General features: G+C 48.8%; 1 protein-coding gene and 1 long non-coding RNA gene across 7 annotated transcripts in view; one reads left to right on the forward strand and one right to left on the reverse strand.

The window, feature by feature from the left end:
- Nucleotides 1-10,034, reverse strand: part of LOC140618229 (uncharacterized) — a 51,067-nt gene extending 41,033 nt beyond the window's left edge. For 3 of the 6 annotated variants that reach the window (XR_012018430.1, XR_012018428.1, XR_012018425.1), the window contains exons 1-2: nt 9,527-10,034; nt 2,876-3,023 (exon numbers count right to left, since the gene is read on the reverse strand). This is a non-coding gene — a long non-coding RNA (uncharacterized lncRNA). The remainder of the gene's footprint in view (nt 1-2,875; nt 3,024-9,526) is intronic. The other 3 variants (XR_012018427.1, XR_012018424.1, XR_012018426.1) reach the window with 3 other exon arrangements.
- The window catches only part of FKBP1A (FKBP prolyl isomerase 1A), a 58,946-nt gene extending 42,253 nt beyond the window's left edge, over nt 1-16,693 (forward strand). The window contains exon 5 of the transcript XR_012018422.1: nt 16,500-16,693. The gene's annotated coding sequence lies outside the window, so the exon portion shown is untranslated. The remainder of the gene's footprint in view (nt 1-16,499) is intronic.
- Nucleotides 16,694-16,905: the final 212 nt, after the last annotated feature.

Here is a 16,905-nt window from a genome sequence, read left to right on the forward strand (position 1 = left end):
GCATGGAATATTTTTCCATCTCTTTGTGTCTTCCTCAGTTTCTTTCAGAAGAGTTCTGTAGTTTTTAGGGTATAGATCCTTTACCTCTTTGGTTAGGTTTATTCCTAGGTATCTTATGCTTTTGGTGCAATTGTAAATGGGATTGACTCCTTTTCTCTTTCTTCAGTTTCATGGTTAGTGTATAGAAATGCCATTGATTTCTGGGCATTGATTTTGTATCCTGCCACACTCCCAAATTGCTGTATGAGTTCCAGCAACCTTGGGGAGGAGTCTTTTGGGTTTTCTATGTACAGTATCATGTCATCTGCAAAGAGGAAGAGTTTGACTTCCTCTTTGCCAATTTGAATGCCTTTCATTTCTTTTTGTTGTCTTATTGCTGAGGCTAGAACTTCTAGTACTATGTTGAATAGCAGTGGTGAGAGTGGACATCCCTGTCTTGTTCCTGATTTTAGGGGAAAGGCTCCCAGTGCTTCCCCATTGAGAATGATATTTGCTGTGGGCTTTTCATAGATGGCTTTTAAGATGCTGAGGAATGTTCCCTCTATCCCTACACTCTGAAGAGTTTTGATCAGGAATGGATGCTCTTTTGTCAACTGCTTTCTCTGCATCTATTGAGAGGATCATATGGTTCTTGTTTTTTTTCTTGTTGATATCATCTATCATGTTGATTGTTTTATGAGTGTTGAACCAGCCTTGCATCCCGGGGATAAATCCCACTTGGTCATGGTGAATCATTTTCTTGATGTATTGTTGGATCCTGCTGGCTAGTATCTTGTTGAGACTTTTTGCATCTGTGTTCGTCAGGGATATTGGTCTGTAATTCTCCTTTTGGTGGGGTCTTGGGAATTAAGGTGATGCTGGCCTCATAAAATGAATTTGGAAGTATTCCATCCCTTTCTACCTTTCGAAACAGCTTTAGGAGAATAGGTATTATTTCTTCTTTAAACGTTTGATAGAATTCCCCTGGAAAGCCATCTGGCCCTGGACTTTTGTGTCTTGGGAGGTTTTTGATGACTGCTTCAATTTCCTCCTGATTATTGGCCTGTTCAGGTTTTCTATTTCTTCCTGTTCCAGTTTTGGTAGTTTTTGGTTTTCCAGATATGCGTCCATCTCAAATAAATCTTTAAAAAAATAGAAATCAATGAAATTGAAAATAGGAGATCAGTAGAGATCAAAACTGAAACTGGTTCTTTGGGGAAAAAAATAATTAAAATTCATAAGCCTCCCAAGCTAACCAAGAAAAAAGAAAGAACAAATTACAAATATCAGACATGAAGGAGGGGTCGTTGAAAGGATAATAAAGGAATATTATGAAGAGCTTTATGCCCATAAATTTGTTAACGTAGATGAAGTGGGCCAATTCCTTGAAAGATACAAACCACCTAAACTCATAAAAGGAGAAATAATTTGAATAGGCCAATATTTACTAAAGAAATAGACAAAAACCATATTAAGACATTTATAAGGAAGGAATATTACAAACCAATATCTTTCATGAATGTAGATGCAAAAATACTCAAAAAATATTAGCAAATCAAATCTAGCAATATATAAAAAAGACTTACACAACCTGACCAAATAAGACTTATTCTAGGTATGGAAATCTGATTCGGTCATTCAACATGATCACATTAACAGGCTGAAGGAGAAAAATCATGATCTATCAGTAGATGCAGAAAAAGCGTTTGACAAAATCCAACACCCGTTCATTATAAAAACTTTCAACTTATGGTTAATAGGGAACATTCTCAAACATTGATAGAGAATGTTTACCATAATCCTATGGTTAGCATCATATTTATTGGAGAGACACTGGATACTTTCCCCCTTAAGTTAAGAATATGTGAAGTTGTCCCCTCTCACCACTCCTATTCAACGTTGGACTGAAGTTCTAGTTAATTCAGTAAGAAAAGAAAAGTATATATATATGCAGGGGGAGGGCATAAATAAAACTGTCTTTGTGCATGGTGGACATGGCTGTCTATGTATAAAATCCCAGAAATTTGACCAAAAAAATCTGGAAATATTAAGTGATTATAAGAAGGTCACAGGATATAAAGTTAGTATGTAAAGGTCAGTTGCTTTCCATTGCCAGCAATGAGTAGTTGGAAACACAATACCATTTACATTAGCAGCAAAAATAATGAAATGTGGAGGCATCTGTCCAACAAAATAGGTATAAGCTTTATATAAAGAAGATTATAAAACTCCAGTGAAAGGAATCAAAGATATAAATAAATGTAGAAGAGAGTTCGTGTGCATGGATAGACAGACTAAATATTTTTAAAATGTCAGTTCTCCCTAATTCCATCTATAAATTCAACATAATCCCAATGAAAACCCAGTAAGCTTTTTTTTTTCATATTGACGACCTAACTTAATATATGAAAAGGCAAAGGGCCCAGAATGGCCAACACAGTACTGAAGAAGAATGAAGTCTTCATTCTGTGAATTCAGACTCTGTGAATTCAGAGGATTCACACTACCCGACTTTAAGGCCTACCATATAGATCTACAGTAATCAAGACAGTGTCACATTGGTGAAAAAATACACAGATCGATCAGTGAAACAGAACAAAGCTCAGAAATAGACCCACACAAATGTAGTCAACTGATCTTTGACAAAAGAGTAAAGGCAATTCAATGGTGAAAGGATAATCTTTTCAACAAATGGTGCTAGAACAATTGGGCATCCATATACAAAAAAAGTGAAGCTAGATTCAGCCCTTATGCTTGTTACAAAACTAACTCAAAATGTATCTTAGAGTATAAAGTACAAAACTATAGAATCTAACATAAGAGCAAATCTGAGTGACCTTGGGTTTGTCAGTTAATTTTTAAATTCAACACTAAAAGCACAATCCATATGAGGCACCTGGGTGGTTCAGTTGGTTGACCGCCTGCCTTCAGCTCAGGTCATGATTCTAGGGTCCTGGAATCGAGCCCCACATTGGGCTTCTGCTCAGCAGGGAGCCTGCTTCTTCCTTTCCTTCTGCCTGCCACTCCCCTTGCTTGTGCACACTCTGTCAAATAAGTAAATAAAATCTTTAAAAAAAATCCATAGGAGAAAAAAATGATTCCATTGGACTTTGTTAAAAGTTAAAACTTCAGCTTTGTGGAAAAATGTTAGGAGATTGGAAAGATAAGCCACTTCTCCAGACTGAAGATATTTGCAAAACATATTTGATAAAGGACTGGTACCCAAAATATGCAAAGAGTATTTAAAACTCAATAATAAGAAAAAAAACCTAATTCAAAAATGGGCAAAAGATCTGAACAGACACATCACCAAGGAAAATATACAGATTGCAAATACGTATATCAAAGATGCTCAATACCATGCCATTAGGGGATTGTGAATTAAAATGAGATATCACTTCATACCTTTACAATGGCTAATATCCACGAAACTGATAATACCAAAAACTGGCAAAGATAAAAAGTGATAGAAATTCTCATTCATTGCTGACAGGGATGCAAAATGGTACAGTCACCTTGGAAGACAATTTGGTAGTTCTTACAAAAGTAAATATATTCTTACTATGCAATCCAGCAGTTGTGCTCCAACATACCCAATTGCATTGAAAAGTTGTGTGTAGGGGCACGTGGGTGGCTTGGGTGGTTAAGTGTCCAACTTTTGATTTTGGCTCGGGGCATGATCTCAGGGTGGTGAGATCAAGCCCCATGTCAGGCTCTGCCCTCAGTGCAGAGTCTCCTTGGGATTTCCTCTCTTCCTCTCCTTCTGCCCCTCCCTCCACGTGTGTGCGTGCACATGCACATGCACTTTCTCTCAAATAATAAATAAATCTTAAGAAAAGTTACATCTACATGAAAAACGTGTGAATGTTTATAGCAGCTTTATTCATAATATCTAAGAACCGGAAACAACCAAAATGTTCTTCATTGGTGAGTGGGTAAGCAAACTATTGTACCCAGACAATGGAGTATTATTCAGCCATAAAAAGAAATGAACTATCAAGCCACAAAAAGACATGGAGGGTCCTTCAATGCCAGGTGAGCTTGGGAAGACAACTTAGGTCACTAGAGGGCTGGAAATGGAGGTACTAAATAAAGCCTCAGAAACCAGAGAATTCGACCTTGGTAAACATTCCTTTTGAGAACCTGCCTCCATTGTTATGTATGTTCTCTTGGACTTTGATGAAACCCAAGTATAAAAGACTTTGTGGCATAGCAAGAACTCAGCCTTTTTCTCTGCTCTGGAAGGAGCTACCTAGAAATAGCAACTGAGGCCCCACAGAGAACCCTAAGGACAGGAAGAAGCTGGGCCACCCTCAACTGCATCTGCTCTTGCCCTGTGACCTCCTTGCTTCCACGAGATCTACCCTTGGCTAGATCAATGTGAAGTTAGGGTGTACGCCTGAGTGTGTGTTCTCTTCCAGGCAGTCTGGTGTTCCACAGCTGGTCAGAGAGCCATCAGATGAAAAGTGGGAGGGGAGCAGAGGTTCCAGGCAGGAAATGAGGCTGTTTTCTAACCAAGCTCTGCTGTAGCATAGCCCACCAGAAAGAAGACGGCTGACTGACAGGATGAAGAGATGTCATTTGGGGCCCCAGCCTGGAGCTGTGGGGCCTCTGCAACAGCGGGACGCTAGGAAGGCATTTCTTACAGGCTGGAAACGGGGTGGCCACAGGGCAACCACAATGTAGCTCCAATGGCAGGGGTCGTTGGGAGTTAGGGGCTGCCAGAGCACAGGCATTCAGCTCCCTTCACATGAGGGGCCGCTACAGAGCATTCACGGCCTAAGAGAGGGTGTGACTTCCCTAAGACACACAGCATGTTATAAATTGAGTTAGGCCTAGGACTCAGAAGCCATGGCTCCCTGTTCCCAGCTGCCTGCCTCCCTTCCTCATTCACCCCTTCCTGGGGATGCCCAGTGGTTAAATCATGTTCTGATCATCAAAACAACACATGAGATGAGCACAGTGGAGTACTGGCATGGGGGGAATGGGGGGGGGGGGCAGAGGTAGATCTGCCCAGTGCAGGCAACGAAGGAGCGTCATCTGCACAAAGTTGAAAAACACTAATGAAACCTCTAAAAGTGAGTCTGCTTTTTATTATCACTCTGCACTGGCAGCTCTCACTGAAGCTGGTGATGAAATTTCTCCTCCCAGTCAAAATATTTTGTTAGTCTACGTTCTAAACAATCACTGCTGTTACTGTAAGGTTGAATATGAGATTAGCACATTAGAAGACAACATGAACTATGATAAACACTGGGTTCGACACGGAAGGTAGTCCAGAAAACCCCATTGTACACTTGGCTCCCAACATACCCAGAATCAACCACAGACATTGGCTTCAAGTTTAGTAACAGCTGGGAATGGTTCAACTCAACTTCAGCCGCTGGTGCTCCATGCAGTGCTCCCCAGACCCTTGCATTTAAACAGCAGATGGAGGACAGGCAGCGCCAACTCTGTGACTGCCAGAGGCCAAAGCCAAGCTCCAGGAGCCTCATACTGGCCTGTGCACATCACACACTCTGACCACCATGGGTTCACTCTTTTGCAAGTGTTTCTTTTTTTTTTTAATTTTTTTAATTTTTTTTTTTATTCATTTATGATAGTCACACAGAGAGAGAGAGAGAGAGGCAGAGACACAGGCAGAGGGAGAAGCAGGCTCCATGCAGGGAGCCCGACGTGGGATTCGATCCCGGGTCTCCAGGATCGCGCCCTGGGCCAAAGGCAGGCGCTAAACCGCTGCGCCACCCAGGGATCCCTTTGCAAGTGTTTCTTAATCTGCTCTTTTTCCTTTTTACAAAAAAAAAAAAAAAAAAAAAGTGACTTAAAAGTATTAATTCATTACAATTTTCTTATTTACAAAACTATAATTTTGTATGTGTTCAGTTTGTTACTTTTCACGGCCACAATTATATATATATATATGTTCAATAAGAAACTTTCAGTATCTGCTTTTCTTTTCTGCCCATTATCCTTATTATTCATTTTATTTCAGATTATTAATATTAGTAGTTATGTTGCATAGGAGGTGAGGGGGGAAATGGCTGCTGCATGCAAATTCTGTGCCAGGTTGTACTCAGCCCTGATGTCCCCCAAAACTTTGTGCTAACTCCATGAGATGGGCTTTGGTAGCCCATTGAACAGGTGAGGACTGTAAGGCTCAGGATTATGTAGTTAATAAGTGGCAGAAGGAGGATTCAAATCCAAGGATGGCCTGATTCCAAAGTACATATTTGAAATGCCAGTGAATGTTGAGACCCTGCAAGGAGCAAGGCAGGGGGACGTGGGCTGGGGGGAAGGGGTGGGCTATGAAGCATGAGGATATGTGAGGAGTCAGGGAATGGGGAGTTCCAGCCAGAGCTCTATCACTCTCTAGCTGCATGGCCTTGGACAAGTCCCATCTCTTCAAAGGCCATGATGTTTTCTCTCTCTGGAGTTCTCAAAGGTCCACGATTCCACAATCAGACTAAGACAGTGGTCTGGACAGTGAGCTTGGCTGGTGAGTAAGTCTGACTTTTCCTTGCTCCATGTCTAAGAACTAGACCTCAAGTTCTCCTGGTCTGCCCCAGCCTGTACCCTTGGAGGTCCATGTGGCATTATGGTCAAAAACATAAGCCTGGGTACTGGGCAGGGTGACTTTGAGTCCCAGATCCAACATCTCCTTCCCAGATGAGTGACCTGGGACATGTCCCTCCATGTCTTTGATCTCAGTTTCTAAACCACAGAGTAGGATCATCCTCTTGACCTCAAAGGGTAGGTGTGAGAATTAAAACAACAATAACTGATAAGTGGGATCCCTGGGTGGCGCAGCGGTTTGGCGCCTGCCTTTGGCCCAGGGCGCGATCCTGGAGACTCGGGATCGAATCCCACGTCGGGCTCCCGGTGCATGGAGCCTGCTTCTCCCTCTGCCTGTGTCTCTGCCTCTCTCTCTCTATGTGACTATCATAAATAAATAAAAATTTAAAAAAAAAAAAACAATAACTGATAAGTATTGGGCAGTCCTTATATGCCAACACTGTTCTAAGAGTGTTACACAGATTTTTTCATTAAATCTTCCCAACACCTCGTGAAGCTATTATTTTCATCTACAGACAAGGCAACACAGAAATAGCCTGGTGATGTTACTTGCCCAAGGTCATAACTCTGTTCTGCTTAGCTTGGTGCCTGTCCTGCAGGAAATGATAACTCCATCAGAACTAGTTCTGACAGACCAGCCCCACACTGGCATCTTAACGTTTTTTGGGATGAGGATATGCTCCACAACCGATGTCTAAGAAACATGCCAATCAGTGGGCGGAGGGTGATTAAGTGTCTTCACTGTGGGCTATCCAGTGGTTCCGGTGGTTGCAGTCAAGCCTGATGGAATTTTACCAGCTTGGATCCCTAATTATCACTTAACAAGACTTCTAAAATGACGCCACATGAAAACATAAGGTTAAGTTTACAGTCTATCGCCAGCCAGGTGATGCAATTAGAAGTAAAAATTGCCAGATTCTTCCAAAGAAAGTTTAGACTCTAAATATGAAGAACTTTGATCAAATCGCTAAAAGAGACAATTTTATTAACAAAAGCATACTATTGTCAGTCTTTTTTTTTCTTAAGATTTTATTTATTTATTCATTCATGAGAGACACAGAGAGAGAGAGAGAGAGGCAGAGACACAAGTAGAGGGAGGAGTAGGCTCCATGCAAGAACTCCATCCTGGGTCTCCAGGATCATGCCCTGGGCTGAAGGTGGGGCTAAACCGCTAAGCCACCTGGGCTGCCATACTGTCAGTCTTTTAAGGGCATACCTGATATGCTTTTTTCATCAAAAAGCTGTTATTTAAATAAATGGATATAATATTTTCCTTTAAAAAATTATCTTACTATTGATGGTAAAATAGAATCAAGTAACTCCAACTAAACAGTCACTATTCTTCCGATTGTAAGCAACAGAAAATCCACTTGAAACTGACTGTAAGTGATAAAGGTATGTATAGGCTCCTGGGCCTGAAAAGCCTCGGGCAGTTGGCTTCAGGCGCAGCTGGACTGGAGGTACTGAGCTACATCAGCAGTTGGATCTCTCCACCTCCAAGCTCTGCCTTCTCTGCCTCGGCCCCGTTCCCAAGGGAGGCAGGAGGGCTGCCAGCAACTCCAGCCGCCAGCCCTCCCAGGTTTTATGCGTCCAGACTTCTCAGCATTTGGGCTAAGTCCTGAACCTGACTGCCATTGGCTGGGATTGGGTCACGTGGCTACCCTGGACAGCTCAGGAAATGGAATGCAGGCATTTCCCTGTCTGGTTACCTTCCTCCCCATGGAGTCAGGGATGGAGTCAGCTCCACTCACTGCACCTGGCTGAGGTGGAGGGAGGAGGCTTCCCCCACGGCTACTAAGGAGAAGTGGATGCTGGGTGACCCCCAAGTAGTAGCCATACTTGAAAGACTAATTGATGGTGATAGAAACGTTCAGAAAGGTGATTCCTACCAGATCGTCCACCTGACAGCTCAGGGGATCCCAGAAAGAAAAAGCACCACTGCCGGACCACCTGTCAGAGCGAGAAGAACCCTTGGAGGTCCCTGGTGTGGTAGGAACAGGAAGCTAGAGACCCAGAGAGGGGGAATGACTGGTTCAAGGCTATAAAACAGCCCACAGGTGGGAATGAAACCAGAACACAAATCTTCCGTATCTTGGCTCTCCATCCAGTGCTCCCAGCTGGCCTGTGAGGGCCAAAGCGGGCTCTGGAAGGGGGCCTCGGCTGGTTCCTTAATCTTGGATGAGAAGCCCCTCCACTTCCCCGGAGACTTTCCTCCAGCAGCCATAATGGAGTGTGTTTGACATGTCTCCCGACACCTGCTCCCTCGTCCCACTCTGCACTGGGGTCCCCCCGTCTGTCTCAGATGCATGGGAGACGGGTGAGAAGTGCCTTTCCCAGTCGTCTAAGGCAGGAAGCGCAGCCCCAGGTTGGTCCCTGTACCAGCTCCAGCTGCCCCCTCCTTTCTGGAGCTCGCGGCGTCCAGCCAGGCGGGGCCTTGCCGGGTTTCCCATGGCCCTGGGCTCCAAATCTTCACTGGATCCGAGTCTAAGAAAGCTGCAGGTTCTCCATATCTGGTGTTTAAAGCAGGAAACCCGTGGTCTTGAACCTACCCGCCAGGCTGGGCACTTCTCTGGGAGGGGCTTGGGTGCCGCAATCTGACTGGATACAGGAGGGAGCCTGTCTCTAAGCTTCGTTTGCATAATCACATTTTATCTAGAAGGTGTGCCTATTGGGTTGGGAGGAGGGGTTCTGATGGAGATTAGGAGGGGGTTAAGCACCCATCCGTCCACCCCTTTGTCATCATCAATTTATTTTTTTTAATTTTTTCTAAATTTATTTGTGATAGTCATAGAGAGAGAGAGAGAGAGAGAGGCAGAGACATAGGCAGAAGGAGAGGCAGGCTCCATGTACCGGGAGCCCGACGTGGGATTCGATCCCGGGTCTCCAGGATCGCGCCCTGGGCCAAAGGCAGGCGCCAAACCGCTGCGCCACCCAGGGATCCTGTCATCACCAATTTAAATTAGAGGAAGCCTACCTTAACTCAATGACAGGGCGCCGGGGGTCCGGACCCAGGTCCCTTAGCTGCTGGGGAAAAAGGGATATGGGGGGCGGGGCGCATGGATAGAATCTTCCCAGCGCGTCGGGACCTGAAACAGGAATAACCGAGGGCTGTATTTATGACGTGGAAAGCGGTCAGTGACGTAAGTGAAAAGGAAAAAGATGAGAAACTATATAGGGCATGAGTGTGTGTGTGTGTGTGTGTATCTAGTAACAGTGGTTAAGAGCTTAGGGCCTGGAGCCAGACCGCCCAGGGTCAGACCTCACCGTCACGTCGTCTTTACCTTGGGCATTCTACTTAAACTCTGTGCCTCCACTGCTTCATCTGTGAAATAGGGCTAAATACTAGGATAAGGTGAGGATCCCAGGGGAGAAGCCACGGCAGGGGCGAGGCAGGTGCCGGCAGACAGTAAGGTCCCAGGGGCGGCCGGCGGCAATCTCGTGGGTCCCGGGCGCAGGGGCCTGGTCCTCCCGGTGAGGGTGGCGCCCGGCCGCGCCCTGCCTCCGGAACCCGGCTCCCGGCTGCCCATTGTTGCGCCTTCCGGGCCTGGCGGGCCGGGGGATCCGCCGCAGCAGCTCGGCCCCCGCGGGGAGGGCATCCGGGCCGCGGCCGCCCTCCCCCGCGCCTTGGCTCCCCGCCAGCCAGGCCCCTCCCGCCGCGAGCGGCCGCCCCGGGACGCGAGCACTGGACTGCGAGTCCTGGGGCCTCGGTCCCACTCGGCCCAGTGCCGTCTCTGGCAACACGGAAGCCGGCGGAGAAGCCCCCCACTAGGCCGCGGGCGGGTTAGTGAGATCGCGCTCGCACCGGGCCGAGCTCCCGGCCTCCTGCACGACTGTCCTCGGTCTTCCCCGGTGAGCTCTCAGCGCTGCTGGCCGCGCCACCGGGAGCCAGCGGGACGGATGCAGCCCTGCTGACTGGGCCTGGGTGGATTCCTCAGATCAGGCCGCCTCTGCTGCCCGCCTCAACCTTTCCCCAGCACCAGGCAAAAAAACTGGGTGAAAGGGCTGGGCAGCTTTCCCAGGCTGGCAGCCTCCCCAGCCAGGATCTAGAGTCCTTGCATCCTGGCTCTGCGGCTGGCTGAATTGCTGTGTGACCTTGAGCAAGGCCTTCCCCCTCTGAGTCCCAGCCTCCCTCCCCTAGGGGCAGAGAAGGCAGGTGTAGCCTCTCATCCCCGCGGCCCGGCTGCCTGGCTGGGCTACCCTGGGAAGTTGTTTGATCCCCCGGGCTCAGTTATCTTATCTGCAAAATTGTTATGCCCACGTAGATTCAGCAGACAACACCGGGTCTTCAGATACATCTTTCTTGTCTTTCTGCCACCCTCTGCCCCGTTTCTCGGCTCCGAGGGGGGAGTATGCCACTGGGACTGGCTATTTGAGTCATCCGAGGAGGAGATGGAGCCTCGACATTGTCCCTCTGCACCGGGCAGGACCAGGACCAGCTTCTGATATGGGTTCTCCCCACCCTGCCCTGGGAAGAGGGAGGCCTCTGTGGCCATAGGTTGGCTTTGAGTGCCCATGGTGCAGGAGTGAGCCTCCTGTCAACAGAGAGAGTTGACTCAAGATTTAAGGAGTAAAAAGGAATTGGGGCTTACAAAATTTAGCCTATTCTTAGAGTACCTTCCTGCTGCCTTCCTGTTCCCAGGGCGTCCTCTGGTGTTTATTCCACCTGGCAACCTCTGTCCCTCACGCTGCCTTCCTTCCCCTGAGCCCCTCTCTGTTTTCTCCGGTCTTGTGGCCTGCCACCGGAACCCCCAGCTTTCTGTTACACAGAACAATTGATCTGTTAGGAGTTTCGATGGGGGTGGGGGCTTGGGTACCCCCATGATCGCCATCAACTGCTTCAAAGCCATCTCAAAGAAAGTCACTCCCAAAGAAATCTTAGGAATATATTGTGCTTTTGTAAGCACCCCCCCCCCCCCCGCACACACACACACACTCAGCTGCCTCCCCCAGGCTTCTCTCAGGCAAGCTCCTGTGCTCAGATTTGCCCACTTAAATTCATCAAAGGGCTTAGGAGGGCAAAGGGTCTTCCACCAAAGAGTATTGCCTTCCAGGGAAAGGCTGTCAGGAGTATAAAGGCATGTTCGTCCCCATAATCTTCACTAAAATTCTGCCTACTGGGAAATGCTCTTCCGATTTCACAGCAGTGGGATCTGAGCCTCCCTGCTGGGATTGGAACATAGGACTGTCTGGCATCACAGCCCCTGGCTCTGGGACATCCCTTCTTTCCTTCTCTCCAGCCCCTCTCTCCCCAGGTAGGTCCCGCTGGGCTGAGTGCAGCACCCCAGGGCACAGCTGCTCACCCCGCCTGTGCTCAGGTGATCACAGTTGCCCGGCACACGCCTGGGGTCCTTTGTAATATCCTCCTCCTTATTTTTTCCCACACTCTGCCCTCCAGCCATGTGGCAGGATGACACTTCTCCATCCTTTTGAAATTGGGTAGGGTCATGTGACCAGCCTTGGCTAAGGAAGTGTGAGAAGTGACATCTGTCACCTTAGGCCAGAGCACTGTTACCAGGTGGAGACCCTCTCCCTCTGCGTGGCTACTGACAACTTTTGAGATGGTGGCTGCCCCATCGCCCTGGGCCCTGGAGTGAGAAGCAGTGGAGAGCCCTCCAGACCTACAAGGACATACTATGTGCATGAGAAATAGCTTAGTGTTAGGAGCCACCGGGATTTGGGGTTGTTATCGCAGCGTGACCCAGCAAAACCAAGATGGAAGTGAGACACGGCGTGGAGGACGCTCTGTCTCTGAAGTCCTGGTTCGTGTTCTTTCATGAGATGGTGCGGCCACAGAGGAGAGGTGGTTTATTTATTTTCTATTATTTATTTTTTTAAGATTTATTTATTTATTCATGAGAGACAGAGAGAGAGAGAGGCAGAGACATAGGCAGAGGGAGAAGCACACTCCACGTGGGGAGCCTGATGCGGGACTCGATCCCAGGACCCCGGGATCACAACCTGAGCCAAACGCCGACACTCAACCACTGAGCCACCCAGATGCCCCAGGAGAGTTGGTTTAAGTAATCTCTACACCCAGTGTGGGGCTTAAAGTCATCACCCCGAGATCAAGAGTCACATGGTCTACTGATTGAGCCAGCCAGTCGCCCAGAGGAGAGTTTCTTATGCTCACAGGTCCTAGAGATAGGAGGTTTGAAGGATGTTCAGGACCTCATGGAAAAACACTGGGATAGGTTGGAGGCAGAAGATGGAGAGAGGGTGCTTGGCCCATGACCTTTATTGGGGTTTCCTTGGGAAAGGCAAGACAGGGCAAGGCGAACAGTTTAGGGTTGGTTAGTTTGAGTAATTGTAGCGGGCTCTGGGCTATACAGGTGGTCTCTGGTTGCCGGATAGCTGGCCCTGGGATGATTAAGGAGAATAATATTGCTTCCTGGGGCCCCAGATCTAGATGTCCAAACATCCAAATGTCCAAACCAACTATATGTGGTGCCTGCCTTAGGACCAGCAGAGGCCCAGGTGATGCTGGGCTGGCCCTTTGTTGGATCTTAGCACGTTTGACATGATGGGCCGAGACTGCTTATTGCCCACCCAATATCCACATTCCCCTTGTTCCCTCCTAACAGAACCCCAATATTACCTGGCAGAGTGCCCAGCCCACAGACTGCAATTCCTAGATCCCCATGTAGCTGTGTGGCTATGCAACTAAATCCTTGCCACCTGACTAAATAGGCAGGCTTCCTGGAGGAGGCTGACTCAGTGGGGGGTATTGTTTTTGTTCTGCTCCCACCTTCCCGCTGCCTGGAATGTAGCTGTCATGTCTGCAGCAGGGACAGCCACCTTGGGTGGTGTAGGGAGTACCTTGTGAGTGCAAAGATTGTGAAGAGTGGGAAGATGTAGCATATAATGAATGCCTCATAAAATATCCTATAATAAATGGACTCTTCGAGGGGATGTTCTGTGTGTTCTTTGTGGCTTTGTGCCCAGCCAGAGAAGCCCTGCAATATCAGGTAAGTCACAGGAGGGCCTTGAAAGAGGGCATTTCTGGGTAGGTTGAGGGAACTGGGGACATCTTTTCCAGGCAAGTGGGAAAACAGGGCTCTGACCATACATTCTAGAGATTTCTTCACCTTCGTTCTGCCCCAGGCCCACTGGAACCCCCATACCCCATCTCCACAGCCTTCCCCAGGGCTACTCTCTGCCGGGCAAATGTAATCAGAGGGAAAGGTTTTCCCAGCTAGCTCTCCTTGCAGTCTTTAGGGCGGCCAGGATGTGGGGCAGATGGGAGAAGTCCAGTGGCAGGGGACGCGACTGCACTGTGCGCGCCAGACAGGCACCCAACCGTACTCAGGTCTGTCATCTATAAAATGGGGCAATAAGACGGGCCCGGCTCCCCTCTCACAGGGCCCAGGGATTATCCTCCCCTGAGCCAGGAGGCCTGCAGGAGGCGGGGGACAGGTGAGCTTGCAGCCTGGTTTGGTGGCCTACTCTCAGCCACAGGACGCACAGAGTGATGACCTGGGGGCCGGAGGTCAGAGCCCCAGAGTCTGATGGACTTGGGCTCACCAGCGCAGCCCACCACCCACAGGAACCCGAGCTGTCTCATTTGGTAGAGCGGGCATGATTCCTGTAGGGAGGGATAGAGGCTGGAGGGTGCAAACCACTTAATGCTCTGCCTGGCCCGTGACAGCGCGCAACAACGGCTGCCTCTTCCCTGCCCTGCTCTTCTCAGACCTCTCCCATTTTCCTTGGCTGCCCTGTTTAAAGCCGGTTTCCCATGTCAGGTGCGCCCCCCACCTGGTGATGCTTCCAGTAGAGGAGCCCCAGTGTGTCACGCTTGCTTTGCTGTGACGCTCTACCTACCAGTCACACCCGCCCCCTGCACAGACCTTTGCAGGAATCCATGACCCAGGGAGGCCGGGGCACCCAGACCCATTCTGGTGGTGCCCACATCCAGTTTCTGGAGTCCTCGGGAACAGGGACGGAGGCCTGCAGGGACTGAGCGAGTCTGGGCGTCAGCAGGACAGGCTGCCCAGTGGGTGTCCCGCGCAGGGGGCTGAGGCCATGAGAGCTCCCGGCTGGGTTGTCTGACCCTATGAGCCCGCAGCCTCCGCAGTGGTGTTCAGTGAGTTTCTGTCCTGCTGACGTGACCCACAGCCGGTCTGTGTTGGGGGCAACCACAAACCCCCGCGGACCCCTCCCCAAGGCCCGAACGCCGACCCTCCCCGAGGCTGTTCCCTGAACTGCTGGCCCTCCCCCACCCCACACAAACTGCTTATGTGTTTAGTTGCTTTTTTCTGTGCCTTTGGCCAAGAAGCTTAGCTGGAGTGACCAGCGTTTGCCTGGAAATTACAAAATTGGACCCAGGCCTGGATCCAGGCTGGCATATCTATGGGAGTTCACATTTGCAAGGGGAAAGCACTCAGGTCAGTACCCTATTCTGTGACTTACCACATGTGGGTCCTTGGGCCCAGAGCGTACCTCTGGACCTCAATTTCCTTTTCTATTACAACACTCCAGCAGTTGCTTTTTGATATGTTTTGGAGTTTAAAGGAGGTCAGGGATGGGAAACCCCACGCTACATGCCCCATACCCAGCACGTTGTTGGCATGGGATTGAAGAGAAACTGGGTCAGGAAGAAGGAACAAAGCACCAGTGCTCATGTAGTTCCATCAGAATCACCTGAGACAGAAGTCAAATGCAGATCCCTGGGCCCCACTCCCAGAGTTGGATGTACCAACTCGAGGTGCCCCTGGGATCTGTATTTTTTGGTATTTGAAAAAAAAAATTAAGTAATCTTTATACCCAGCGTGGGGTTCAAACTCATGATCCTCAAGATTAAGAGTTGCCCACTCTTACTGACTGAGCCAGACAGGTGGCCCTATAATCGGTATTTTTAACACACATCCCCCTAGAGGTCTGTGCTGTGGATGGCTGAGGCCACTGCTTTTGGAATAATAATATAGGACCCAGTGGGAAGCAGAATGGAAGTGGTGAGGGTCCAGATGGCTGGGCCAACAGAGTAGTGGGGTGTAGGGTCCCTGACATTAGCTTCACTCTTACTAGAAACTTCTATAGTAGCCATATCAGGGACAGTCCAACCTGGATTTATGTTCCAGAATGCAGCTAATTTCTGTATGTTTGATCTTTGATCACATTTACAACTGTAATGGACACATTTTTTTCTCACTTGGATAAAGGAGTAATTCAATAACGTGGATATCCTAAGTCCAAATTTAGTTAGCGCCTCCCAAGGACCAGGCAGGTACTTTCATCTGTGTGGATAAATACAAAGTGAAATTATTCTCATCTCTCACGTGGGACACTGAGACTCAGAGAGGTGAAGTCACTTGCATGAGGCCACACAGCCCAAGTAGGGATTTGAGTCCAGGCAGGCTGGGATTCCACAGCCCATACAATAAGCTGTGCCCCTTCAAGATAACACTTTGGGGGATCGTGTGGGAGTTAGAGCTTGGGGTCTCAGACAGGTGCTGTTTCCAGGAATGGGGCTGAAGTGTTAGATGGGACCAACTGGGGTACAAGTATGAGGGAGTGTGGGCCGTCAGCCCCCAGACCTCTGACTCACTAGGGCCACTGGCTACCGTGTGGTATATCTGACTCAGCTGTTCGGGGATGGGAAAGACTCTGAGGCCAGGCAGCTCTGCTGGGTTCACCACCAAGGTCTGGCCTTACCACGCAGGCTGTGTGGCCTGGTCCATTCTCTAAATCTGGGGGCTGCTGGGAAGAATATGAGATCGGGTTATGCCCCACACCCAGCATGCAGAAGGAGCTGTGAACAGCCCCTGCAGTCCTCATACTGTGGTATGGGCACAGGCGCGGCCACCTAACTGGGCTCATGCCACCTAAGCAGGCTCGTGCCACACCACCCAGAGTCCACGCTGAGAGTAGGAGCACCCAGCTGGTGCTTCTCTCTGCCTGGCAACCATTCCCCCTTCTTCCAGAAAGAGCACTTGTGTTTCTCTAACTTGCAGCCACACCGACTCCATGAGGAAGTCAGAAACTGGCATTTGCTGCATGTGAGCTGCGTCCTAGGCTCTGCCCAGGCTTCCTTCATCTCACCCTCAGGATGAGCCCAGAAAGCAGCCACCAGTACTCCCATCTGTAGGTGTGGAAATGGAAGCTCAGAGAGGTGTACGAAATGTGCTACGTCACAGGCCCCGGCTTTGGATCTAATGCCCCAGAACGGACCATTTTCTAAATAAAACTGAGCCACTGTGTTTACCAGGAGGGGCATTTGTTCATTCAGCAAACACGAGATCCCACTATGGGCCAGGCCTCCGTGCCAGGCCTTAGGGACAAGGACCATGCAGCCGAGCCCCTGCCCTCAGGGAGTGCCCATCCCAGATGGTACAGGTGTCCTTCCACAGGCCAAATCCA

This window comes from Canis lupus, chromosome 26 (genome assembly GCF_048164855.1).
Source record: "Canis lupus baileyi chromosome 26, mCanLup2.hap1, whole genome shotgun sequence".
NCBI lineage: Eukaryota > Metazoa > Chordata > Mammalia > Carnivora > Canidae > Canis > Canis lupus.